Raw genomic sequence first — 13,785 nt, 5'->3', positions numbered from 1 at the left:
CGAGTTGGACTTCAATAGTTGAACTAGCACCTTCATGAAACAAACTCACTAAAAATTCAAGAACAAAATGTATCTATTTGATTCTGTTCTGCCCAATAAACAAATCTCCATTTACTTCTGTGTAATTTTCTCATACTGGGTTTATGAGAAGATAACAGAATAAAAAGGACAGGTGAAGAGGGCAAAGGTTGCCCGGGTATTAATGGAATTGGGGAAAACCATGCAGTCAGTTTGAGGTTTGAAAAATCAATGTGAATCATGCCTGCTGGGTGAGACTGAAGGTCTGGTGTTGGATCCAGAATCCAAGGTGGGTACCAAAGATGAGGCCAGAGGAAGGAGAACCAAATTTGTCGAGGCCAATAAGGTGCAATGAGGATGACTTTTCTCTTTAACTTGGCTGCTTTCTTAAGGAACTTTGGAATTAAAGGAATACAACAACCTGGAGGAGTGGATAAACATGGAGAAGAGCATCCTTCGATGACTCCCCCAATGGGAGGATTAGGGAAAAAAAGTTGCTGCACTTGATTATGAGAGATGCAAAGAGATCACAGCAAGGCTGATCCCTGTCATGGAAATTCATGTTCGTCACTTTGGAGTTGAGACATCTTGTGAGGTAATAAAATGAACCAGCTTAGTTTATCTGCTATCACACTGGATTTCCCCGGAATGTGCATTGCAATTAAAAGCGGTTGGAGGAGATCGCCCATTGCCACACCCTCAGGGCTTCTTGACACAATGGATAAGATTTGGTTCCCCTTTGAGTACCAAAACACTGACATGTCCATTTGGATCCCAATCATTCCTAGATTGAGAGAATCCTGGAATGCCTGCAATGCCAGGAGCACTGCTCTCATTTCCAGAACACCGATATGCAAATTGGCCTCGTTGGGGGATCAAGTGCCTTGGACCATCTTTCTCAGAAAATTCCCCCTCTCCAATCTGGGAAGCATCCATGGTCACTATGGCCTTGGGCTGAGGGAGAGTGAAAGGATGACCTTGCAACATTTGTTTTGACTGCATCCACCAGGAAAGATACAGTTTGCATACCTAAGTTATTCGTATCTTCAACAACATGGGTTGAGAGAGGACTGACCTTTGAGTTTGTAGCATTCACTGCAGAACTTGCATGTAATATCTTGCTAAAGGAACCAAAATATTCCACTGACATTGATCCTGGAGCTTGCAGAATCAACTGGGCTGAAATATTGGTACTGCAAGTTATCTTCCTGACCTGACTCCTTATTGTTTGCACCTTCACAAGGGGAAGAGATGTTACCACAGATGTTGCGTTGAAATTTGCTCCAATAAATTCCAAAGTCTGAGTCAGTTGCAACGGAGACATGTTGTAATCGGTTATACCAAGATTTGAACAAACCTGCAAGACTTGATCTCAATGCTTGTACAGTTGATGCCTGGTCAGAGCGGTGATGAGCCAGTTGTCTAAGTATGGAAACATCCAGAATCCCTGCAGTCTCAGGTGAACTGCTATTACTGCCATGCACTTGGTGAACAAACTGGGGGCTGTGGTGAGACCAAAGGGCAGAGCTCTGAACTGATACTGACTGGCTCCCAGCTGGAAGCGTAGGTATGTTCTGGATCATAGCTTTATGTGATAGTACATATCTTGTGGTCTATACAGCACATCCAGTCATCCTTGCTCAGAAAGGATAAAATGGACTAATCCATGACTATCTGGAACTTGGTGTGTCAAACTGATTTGTTTAACATACTGAGATCTAAAATTGGTCTCCAGTCCCCTGTTTTCTTTGGCACTAAAAAGATTCTTGAATAAATTCCGGGATTTATTTGGTCTGAAGAGGCCTCTTAGATGACACTTTTCTAGCACCTTTTGTACTTCCAGTGCTGCCACTTCTATCTGACAGGGTGGGACATTAGGGATTCTCCTGAGTAACTGGAATGGAAGGGAAAAGGCAATAATATAACTTCTGGAAATAATTCTCTGCACCAAAGTGTCTTTTGTTATGTTTAGCCAGGCTTTCTGGTGCAGTGACAAGTAACCCCCAACTACCTCTAGAGGAAAGCAATTGGGCCTCCATTCAGAAACAGTGAAAAGGTCTGTCAAAAAACGTGTTCACAGACCCTCACTTTTGTGGGCCTCCTCTGTCTCGGGGGCATTTTCTGCCATTATCATCCCTCCCACTGCCTCTGGGGAGCCCTGTCCATGTGTTTCCTGGAAGGGACCCTGAGACTTCCTGAACCACATCTTTCGACTTTCCTGTTCATTCTGGAGAACATCCATTGAAGGATTGAAAAACACACACCAACTGCAGATAAGTCTTTCCATCCTTCTCACACCTGGAGTCCGAGTGTATTTTACTGTGGGGCCAAACAAAGAAGAATTGTCAAAAGGAACACTGACTAAAGAAGACAAAAGGCTCTGCAAAGTCATACAGGCCCATCTAGGCATGCCTCCTGATGGAAATGGCTGAACCTGCAACCCTTGAGGCGCTGCAGCATGCGAGATGAGCCTCATGGACGAATATGCAATAGACCAAAGGGTAGCCAACTATGACGTCTCAGAAGTTTAAGCCTCTGCAGTAGTGGTCCCTGAAAGGGAATTTGACAGTTCTTTAAATCAAACCCCTTTACAATCTCATGAAGTGTGCCAAGTAGTTTAGTGATCAGAGAGCAAACATCTCTGAAGCATACACTTGCTTTACAAACCAGTACAAAGCCCTAAATTCTCTGTTAGGGGGATGGACAGGGGAACTCTGTTCCACAAGTTCCTTTTTTGTAGCTGCCACCATGACCATTGCATCAACTGGGTACACCCTTACTCCCTGCAGGTGAAGCCAGAATCCTGTCTGGTCTCTTGGGGATTGGCTCAACTGTATCCAGTTCCTTAGTCTAATGCTCTCTCCCTACCGGTGGAGCCAGAATCCTGTATGGTCTCTTGGGAATCATCTCAATCATATCCGGTTCCTTCCACACCCACTTAGACACCAAGTCATCAGTGGGCTGAGTGGCCCAGGAGGTAGATGGGCCAGTCCCAAAAGCTTCCGAAAATACTGACTTATCAGGAGTTGGGTTCTGGGCAGACCAACCACCCTTCTGCTTAAGGATCTCAATGATGTTTCCAAATGAGATTTCATCGGCTGGTGATTTTGGAGACCCTTCTTCCTCATCAAAGTCAGTATCCTCAGTGATGGTGACGGACTCCTGGGGGAGTTTAAGTGCTTCCTCTTTTATGTCTTCTTCTTAGGGACTTCTTTGGTGGGATGATCTGCAGAAGTATCAGAAGAGATGACAATGCTCGGTTGGGTGGTCTAGAAGCTCTGGGCTGGCTGTCTCAGTGCCAAAGAATGCTGACGATCACTGTGGGAAGTCAGTAAGGATGCCTATGGTGGATCTAAGGAGGAAGGACCCGCATGTCCTGCCAGAGCAGAGAAAACTCTCTTTACAACCTCAAAGGTCAACCACTCTGGAGAGAAGGAAGCCAATGGATCTGAGAAAGCGAGTTCCTGGCCCACCACTTCTCTCCGTTCCAAGAGCCATCCACCCGAGGTGGAAGCCAGAACCGAGCTGTCCAATGCCAAAGCTCCAAGGGGAAGAGATGGCTCAGAGATTCTCAGAGTCTACTCTATCCAGTCAGATCTGACCTGGAAGGTTCCGCTCAGTGAGTCATCTGAATCCGAAGAAGTTGGAGCTGGTACACACAGTGTAGCAGTCTGATCTGAGGACAAAGTCCTTTTCCGATCCAATACTCTAATATCACAGGTTGGATCAGAGCAGGAGTTATTGTCGATGTAGCAGCTGGATGTTGTTTCTGATCCGAGAGGATAGGAACTGTGAAGACTCCCTTCTGAAACTGCTCCATGAAAAATATCATCATCCTTTCCACGTCTGCCTCTGTTATGCTTCTGGAGGAATGAAAAGACAATACTGAAGAGGACTTAGAGTGCCATTCAAGGAAAGGGAAGGGAACCCTGAATGGCACTGGATCCACAGAAAGTGAATAAACTGTGTGGGGCAATCAAACGCTAGCATTTAAGACAAAGTTTAAAGCAACTGAACTTAGCTTCACCAAAATGCTCGAGAGAAGCAGTCACCCATGTCTAGTCACGAACGTGGCAAATGAGATCTGAGAGGCAGTTGGTCTTGGTGCATTATGGGCAAGAAAGGAGCTTGAGAGTTTTGTCGTTCACCACGAGCTAGAGTAACGGCCGAGTCAGACACGAGTGTCAGATTTGGACCCCATACATTGAGGAACGAATGAAAATTTACATCAGATATAATTATTCAGATATGGGAACAACACAGACACTGTTTTCTAAAGTGCTACAATTGATCTGTCTAACACAATATACCTCTGGAGCAAAAGTACAAATGGACTCATGAATGCTGACAAGAGTCTAATAAGCTGAACCTAGCTTATGGATGGAGTGCTGAATCAGCTTCAGAATGCCGATTAGCAACTAGAACGCACAGAGGTATTTGTTATTTCCTCCTCAAATTCAGGTGTCCCTCAGCCTATAAATTATTATTAATCAAAGTCCTTTTCTTTTCTTTGCATGCAGATTGCTTAAATTTACTTTTACACTGTTCTTGGATATTTATACAGCTTTTTATTTTTCAAAAGCATATCTTTTAAATGTCATGCTTGTGAACTTCATATTCACCTGCAGTTCGAACAGTCTGTGGTTTGTCACAGTAGTAAATTCCACTTAACTGAGCTCATGGCACCCTTGTTTCATTCATCAATTTTCAAGTCTTCTCAATGACTAACCTGAGTTTTCTCATCTATATCCCAAATTAAAATGGCAATGTCACAGATGCTGTAAATGATTATTGCAAAGATTACTAAATTCTCAATTCATTGTAATTCATGTATCCTTTATTATCTAGAGATATTACATGTATACTGTTGGAGAGGATCACTATCAACCCTGACCTTTCAACTTTCCTGGTCAACTTATTACTCCATTCCTGCATGCATCCAAGTGTGTACACGTACACACACAGACACACAACAAATTTAGGGACACCTTTCTCTTGAATGTGACCTTTATACAGTCACCTATAAAAGATGCTGGTGGGGGAAGCCAGACTGAGCTCCTACCAGTAATATAGGCTGATATCAGAGAGAAGCCAGAACCACAAGGCAGAACAACATCTGATGAGGAAACACAGGCTAGTATGCAGAAAGATAATGTTTTGGAGGAGATTATCATTAAAGAATTTGTTAGTGATGGCTTTTAGAAAATATACTGTAAGTGAAGGAGCCATGTGAAGAAATGGTGTTATTGTGGCTGTAGGCAGTAGAGAGGTGTAGAGTCACAGATGAAGAGCAGGAACTGATAAGTTTACTTGCAAGGACACCGTTAGACAAGCAATTGGAAAACAACCACTATCAAAACAAATAAATCACACTTTTAGCCAAACCCAAAAGATTCTGGAGAGAAAGCAACCTGTCGATTGGTCAAAAACTGAACAAAACTCCACTCCCCTGAACTCCTCTACCGCCACCCCAAACTCTCATGTGCTGACTTCCTCACTGAGATTACAAACCTGCCTCTCATCAACAATAGAAACCTACCACCCCACAGCCCCCCCCCTTACATTCAACTATTCCACTTCAAAAATATTAGAACCAAAGAGACTGCTATCAGTCAGTCCTATTCCAAAACTACCCAAGCCAACTACTGCTGAAAAATACTGCCCTACCTCGATACCAGAAAAAAATATTTACAGCAGACCTACTGCTTATTTACATCAATACCATCTTCTGTCCAGGAAGCAACATAGATTCTGGCCTGGACACAGCACTGTAACAGTTCTCTACTCACTCACAGATGCCATCTTATCCAGGATGGACAAAGGCAACCTAACACGTGCTGTCTTCACTGACATCATGAAAAGCCTTTGCTCTACTACCTGACAAACTGAAATAGGCACTAGTGATGATACAAAGCCTTAGTTTGTAGATTTCCACACCAACAGATCCTTCAAGGTGAAAGTGGGCACCACCACCTCTGAAACCGCTCCACTTACAAGGGTCCTCCCAGGGTTCCATTTTAGCTCCTCTTTTTTTTCCATACTTACCTACAAACCCCCATATGATCACCCTCAGCTTTAATTCTTTATGCAGATGACATGGTCATCTACAGGTCAAAACAAATGCCATTCTATACAAACTCTGCTCTAACATAACCTCCAAAGCCTCAATCAGTGAAGAGTACACAACAGGTTTATACTCAATCCCTCAAAAACAAAAGGAATACTATTTGGAAATCAACCAAAAATAGGTAAAGCACCCAGTTTCCTTAATATTAATTTTCCATTTTCCATAAAATCCTTTCAATTCTTCAAATACTCTGGCATTTGGCTAGACAAATCTCTTAACTTTCAAAAACACATGCAAAGCACCCAGAAAGATCATACTACTGTTCTAGGTGAACAAACTATCACATCATCTGTTCAAGACAGCCAAAGTTGGCATAGGCAAAGGAATACTCATCTCAACTCAAATACAGACAACCCATAATAGCTGCAGCCTCAAATAAATATTCCACCACCTTGCAAGTCATCTCCAATAAAATCTGACAGTTCATTACTAACACCCCCAGTAATGAACATCACGATGCAACTCTCGCCAAATCAAAATGGCTCCCACTACATTTGAGACACAGCCTTCTAGGATCACTACATCACAAAGCCCTTTCTCCTGAGACACCTCCCCCCTCACTCAAACTTTTCACCTGCATCTCCACATATAATCTCAGGGGTATCTCTCAATCTCAACCCACTCTACTAACCCCAAAAGCTAAACTTCACTGCAATGACCATGCATTTTACATCCTAATACCTAAATTATGGGACTCCATTCCTCCCTCAGAGACCTTCAAAAGTACTCAGATTTCAGACAATAACTGAAGGAGCACCTCTTCACCCAAGCTACAGCTGCATTCACACAGGTCACATTCAATGAACCCTGCAGCTCTCTCAAACCATTTTACCCCTATTCCATCCTTCCTTACCTCATCTTGTCAACCATTTCCTTACTGCCTCTCAGTCCCTCTTCTCTTTGCCTCTCTCACACTTCCTCTCCTTTCTACTTCTCTTCTCTGTCCGCATACCTCACACCATTTCTTTGTCTTCTCCCTATGGTATCCTTTCCTGTAATTATTCACACTCACCTCTTCTAATCATACCTCTCAACCTCTCAGTGCAAGAAATCTGGACAAAGCCAAAAAGAATGGGGATGACAAAAGGCCTAAAATAGGGAGAGAATTTAAATATTGCTCCGATAAACTTAGAAAGTTGCATGAATAACAGGTTTTACATAATTATGTATTTTATGAAGGATATAAAGTCTGAAACTCAAGTGTCTGTCATTATTTAATGTTATTTAGTGACTTCACTCTTCAATGATTTGCCAGAAAGCCACAAAATTTATGAATAGATCAAAAATAAGAGGCAAAAATCTGGTCATACAGTGAAAATCTGTACAGTTGAGAGGTACGCTTCTAATGTCTTCGTACCTCTCTATGCAATATGCTGCTATTCCTGTATAATAAGCCATCTCAGTCATTATGGCTTTATCTTATCCAAAAAGCTCTGCTAAACATAATTCCATTTTTTCATCCATGTTTTGACAGTGTAAACCATTTCTTTAACTAAATGTTATACATATTTACAAGATGCAAGAATATGATATATGTTTTATCATATCCTTGTTATCTGTAAGCAAGTTTTGTCCATTTCTTTTGTGGTCTTATTCACCTGGACTGGGCTTGTAAATGGTCCACTGAGATCAGTGCACTACCCTGGTTAACAAATATAAAATAAAAGTACATGCGAGTGCTGTCACAACAGACAGACCAAGCAGATGCAGAGAATATATGCAGATTTTGTTGCAATTAAAGACAGAAAAGTGGAGAAATGGATTGCAGAAAGGAGAAGGCCAATTGTTAGAATATCATATAAAGACAATACACTAGACTTAATTATGTCAACAGTAACTTAATTAAGACTTTGGGTTTTACAGCCATGAATGTTCATTTCCCAATTCATTTAGGGAATGAACACAATTGTGAGATTGTTTGAATTTTATTCATTAATGCAATTATTATTAGCAAAGACCGAGGGAAAAATAATTTTCCATGGAATTAATAGAATTAACATATATACATGGGGACACAATGTGCAAAAGAAGAAAATAGTTGTGCAGTTCAGAACTAATACATTTATTCGACTTTTGTAAAACAGCATTAAGTGCGACAAAAATGTATAATTTATGAGAGCTATGGAACAGGGTATGGGAAGTTGGGTCAACCATGCATGAGAAATGTGGTATAATAAAGCATTTGCTATGTACTACAAACATGGAGGGAGTCAGAGAAACACTAAGATATGGAGGACTGCCTAAGATGTGTAGTTTTGAGAGGATGAAAAACACCTTGGTAATGAATGCCAAAAATGCTGCCAATGTGGTCAGAGAGATCATGTTGCAAGAAATTGTGAAATGCTCTGTTAAAAATGTATAAAAAAGACATTTAATTGTGAGAAAGTGAAAATGTGGGACAAATCTGTGCAGAGAACATGGATGCAAGAAGGAAAATGTTGAATAAAAAGAGGTGCAAAATATCAACATTAAAAATTAAAATGTAGGAGTCTAAACAAAAACTCCAGTCTCTAGAAGCTCTCTTTACCCTACAGAATGCTGATATCTGTGCAGTCACTGAGATATGGTTTAAAGCCATGGAAAGCATACCAACAGTGCTACGTCATAATGCCTTCCACACATTTAGGCCAGCTACTTCACTGGAGGGGACTAAAGATGGAGGTATCTCTATTTACATTAAAGAAATATACTTCAAGGCTGGTCAAACAGGACAATGCACTTGAGCTGCTGCAAGTTCAAATCACCATAGGCAAAATCAAATAGCACTTCCTTGCAAGCTACAGGCCCCCCCCCCATGATCCAAAAACCCACACCATGTATTTAAACTTATTAGAAACACTAACCATCCAATCCAATACCATATTCATGGGTGACTTTAATTACCCCACTATTAACTGGGAATCCTATATGACACCAAACGTACATGCACAGAGATTCCTGGATTTTGTAAACACAAACTCCCTGGACCAGACTGTCAATACACCAACCGGGTTGCAACGATACTGGATATAGGTTCATAGGTAGGTACTAGGCTATCTGCCCTCGGGCATTTATAAGCCTAGCCAGAATGTGTTGGCTTTCACCTCCCTTTTAGACTAGATTCCTGAGCCTCTGTCCAGCAAGGCCATAGAAGTGATCCCGGGAGTAAATTTACAATTTCCCATCCACTCATCAAGATTTCTCTTGAAGAGGGTCAGCGAGGGGCTCTGCCTAACATGGACTGGGATTCTATTCCAGACTGAGGGAAGCCTTTGGGATATGAATCTATCCCTCCAGCATGTCCTGTTTATTGTTGTGCTAAGGTTTAAATCCCTGCAGCGTGTAGCTCAAATGGATTTGGTTTTCTTGAGGTGGAGCATGTCCTACAATTCTGGGTTAGACATGGCCTTGTATGTCAGGCAGAGATCTCCTCTGAGTAGGCGGTAGGCAACTGAGTAGAGCTGGAGTTTCTTTAGTCGAGCTGCATAGGGCATCTGTTTGAGGCCCACGATCCTCTTGGTGAGGTATTTTTGGGGTCTCTCCAGCTGTTGCAGGTGTCAGGTAAGGTACATCCCAAATGGGGCACTGTACTCAATTATGGGCCTGATGAGTGATGAGTAGAGGGGCACAATGACCTCTCTTGATCTAGATGTGAACCCTTTTGTGATTAGCTATATAGGCGAGCTGTATAGAAGGTTTTTCTAACCACTTTGGCAATGTGATTGTCAAAGGAGAGGTTACTATCTACTTGGGTACCCAGATCTCTAATCACTTCTTCCATACTTAGTGGATTTCCCCCTATGTGGTAGTTTGTGGGCACTTTGTTTTTCCCAAAGGGGATGACTATGTACTTTTTGGCATTTAGCTTGAGGCCATAGTTCTGGCACCAGGTATCCATCTCCGTAAGGCCCTTCTGGAGGATGCTTTTGTCAGCCAGTGAGTCGATTATGGCTCCCAGTTTGCAATCATCTGCGAATTTGGTAAGCCATAGTCCTCCCATGTTTGCCTGTACCTCAGAGAAGTATATAACGAACAAGAGGGGTCCCAGGACTGAGCCCTGTGGGACGCCACTTGTAACCGGTTTAGAGTCGGACATGGCACCCACGACTCTGACCATGTGAGTTCCATCCCTGAGCCAGTTTGCAACCCATCTTGTGACATATGGGTTAATATTTAAGCTGGTAAGCTTATTTATGATGCCAGAGTGGGGTATTGTGTCGAAGGCCTTTGCGAGGTCCAGGTAGGCTGTGTGGACTACCTTTCCCTCATATATGGCTTTGGTTACTATTTAGAAGAAGAAGGAATGTTTTTTTTTCCCTGAAAGGAACAACTAAATTAAATGGCATTAGATATCCAAGAAGAACTGGTTTGATTGAGAACAGCCAAACCTAAAGACCTAGGATTAAAGAAAACAGAAAGCTGCTAAGATTTACAAATAGCTTTAGTTTTATCCAAACAATATCCGAGTTGTCTATGCAAATCCAAGGTGTAAAGAACCTTCTCACTAGCAGACTGTGGAGAAGGGAAAAAGGTGGGCAAATGAATAGACTGATTAAGAGACAACTCATTAACTACGTCGGGCATAAAAGAAGGATTAGTACGAAGAGGAAACCCTGTCCTTATGAAAAACCAAAAAAGGAGGAACAGCCACAAGGGCTTGGAGCTCAGACACCCGTCTGGCTGAGGTAATGGCCAAAATAAGAACAGTCTTTCAAGAGCAATACTGTAAGGAAGCTGAAGCTGCAGGCTCTAAATGAGCCTGAGTCAATATTTCCAAAACAAAATTAAGGTGTCAGGAAATAGGAAGAGGCATTCTGGGAGGCCTAATGTGAAGGACACCTTTTAAGAAATTGTTTTACTTCAAATCTAGAAGCCAAAGGCTGACAAGCAGAAATAGCTGACAGGTAGGCTTTAACAGAAGAGTATACCAACCCAGCACTGAGCAATCTCACAAATAAGAGACCCAAAGGAACTTCCATAGTAAGTGGATCCAGGTTATGAGAAACACTGCAGACAGAAAATCTTCCATTTAGATAAACATGATTTTCCTGTAGTGGGTTTCCTGGCTTCCTGCAGGACCCGAAGCATGTCCTTAGAAAAAAAGGTGCCTGAAAGGGATCAAAACCCCATCACCAACAATGTCAGTTAAAGAGTGGACAGGTGGGGATAGACGAGAGACCCCTTGTCTTATGAGTAGGTCCACTCTGTGATCTAACTTGGGATGACTGCACTTGGCTAAATGTAGAAGAGAGAATCAATGCTGTCTGAGCCAAAAGGGAGTCGCCAACAAGATTCTGGGAGCATTCTGTACCACCTTGAACAGGACCCTTGATATGAGAGGAAGGAGAGGGAAGGCATAAAGAAACATTCCCTTCCAAGAAAAAGACAGAGCTTCCACTTTCCAGGTCAGAGGACACGGAACTCTGGTGCAGAGAGAGGAGGTTGTCTGTTCAGAGGGGAGGCAAAAATATCTACTTGAGGAGTACCCCATTGGTGGAAAATGTTCAGAAACACATCTCATGAAGCATCCAGTTGTGAGTCTTGTGTTATGGAGCTGCTCAGAGGATCTGCCACAATGTTCTGATCTGAGGGAATGTAAACTGCCTGAAGGGTCACCTGATACTGGACGGCTAAATCCCAAACCTGAAGAGCTAGCCTGCACAGTCAGATCAGATCTTGCCCCCCCCCCCCCCACACACACACACACACACACACTTTGAAGGGTCCTAGAAGGAAGAGAGAATGAAAAGCCTGAAGAGCCAGGGGAAGAGCTCTCATCTCTGATATTAATGTGGTCCTTTTTTGTCAAAGAGACCAAAGGCTCTGGACTTTCAGAGGACATGAAGGAAGCCCCACATCCCACATTGGAGGCATCTGTAAAGAGTTCCTGAGAGGACTGGAGACTGAAAAAGAAGCCCTGGGTTTAGGGACAACTGATGAATCCACCAATGAAGTTCCAGCTTGAGGCATGGGAGAAGGGGAAATGGAAAATCCAAAGGATGAGAATGTTGAAGCTAGATTGACTTTAGGAACCACTGGAGCTTTCTCATATGAAGCTTGGCCAGAGAAAGCATAGGAATGGTGGAAACCATGTATCCCAGAGCCCTTAGCAACTCCCTGGCTATAATGGAGTCCAGAAGAAGAATGGATTGAAAGAAAGCTATCAGAGTTAAAGCTTTGGGAGGATACAGACACCAGCACTGGACCAGTCTAGAGCCTGCACACTAGAAAAATATAATCCTGAGAAGGATTCAGGAATGATGTTTGAAAATTCCCTGTAAATCTTAGGCTTTGCCTGAGACAAACAGCAGAGTGAAGATGCTTTAGTAAAATCTCTGGAGAAGACACCTGAATGAGAAGAATGTCCAGGTATGGAAAGATTTGGATTCCCCTCAATCTGCAAAAAGCAATCACAGCAGTGAGGCATTTGGTGAAGACTCTTGGGGTAGTAGAGGGGCCAAAGGGTAAAGCAGAGAACCGAAAATGCAAGGAAGCAACAGAGAAATGTAAAAACTTCCTGAAAAGGGGATGAACAGGGATAGAGGCATCCTTGAGATCCAGGAACACTAGAAAAACATGAGGAAGAATAGGAGGAAACAAGGTTTGAAGGGACAGCAACTGAAAGGAAGTAACCTTAAAAAAGGTATTTAGTTGAGAGAGATCCAGAATGGATCTATGGGTCTCCAGAGATTACCTTCGTTCCTGAGGACCAAAAAGATTCTGGAATAAAGCCTCTTCTTCCCCCTTTAAGGAGTTAGAAGCTCTTGAATTGTTCCTTGAAACAACAGGCCCTGAAGCACATCTGGAAAAAAAGACAGCTGATCCCAAGGAGGCTGAGGAGTGCCCCAAAAGGGGGGGGGGTTTCTAAACCATACAATACCCCTGGTGAATTATGGATAGAACCCAAGAATCTTGAGCAATCTTTAACCAAGTAGGAAGGGACAGGGAAAAATGGAGAGAGAAGACCGCGACTGAAGAGACGGGCAAGGACACTGAGACAGCACCTGGCTTGTCTGGAAAAGGAGGCTTCTGAGCTGAAAAAGTTTAAATAGACTTATCAGAATGAGCCCTCCGACCACCCTTCTTACCTTTGGGGGGGAGCAAGACTGCCTATGGACAAAATCAGGCTTATTAGACTAATTCCTTTGAAGTTTGGGAACAGGTGAAACAAAAATATGTTTTAAATAAAGGCCATTCTCTTTTCCTGAAGGGACTTAAAACAACTTAGCAACAGCACCAAAAAGATGTTTGCTATATAGAACAGCATCCATCAGCTTAGCCTTAATATCATCAGGCAAAGGCTGGAGTTGAGGCAAGGATACCTCTACACAGAACCAAAAGTAGTAGCTCTAGACAAGGCATCAGCTGCATCATAGCTGCATTTAATAGAATGGCAAGTACCCTGAGAAGATATCCCTAGTAAAGAAAGAGCTAAAGACTTCCCCTCAGAATCTGGAAGATCTGAAATAACCTGATAGGCCTGAGAGAGAAGAGCTAAAATATACCTGGTCATATGGGTCTGGTAGTTTACAGCTCTAATGGTCAAAGTATGTTAGCAGAATTATACACTTTTACCCAACCTCTCCATAGTTCTGCTGTCCTTGTCAGAGGGAGGCAGCTTTGTAGAAGGCAAAAGCTTAGATGGCTTATCCGAAGCAACA

The 13,785-nt window shown here is 42.6% G+C and overlaps 1 protein-coding gene across 3 annotated transcripts in view; it reads right to left on the bottom strand.

The window, feature by feature from the left end:
- Positions 1 to 13,785, bottom strand: part of NRG1 (neuregulin 1) — a 954,030-nt gene that overhangs the window by 91,372 nt on the left and 848,873 nt on the right. The gene's annotated exons all lie outside the window — the stretch shown is intronic.

The sequence above is a fragment of the Protopterus annectens genome, chromosome 17.part0 (assembly GCF_019279795.1).
Source record: "Protopterus annectens isolate FY-2018-M chromosome 17.part0, PAN1.0, whole genome shotgun sequence".
Lineage (NCBI taxonomy): Eukaryota > Metazoa > Chordata > Ceratodontiformes > Protopteridae > Protopterus > Protopterus annectens.
This window is presented reverse-complemented; position numbering and strand designations above follow the sequence as displayed.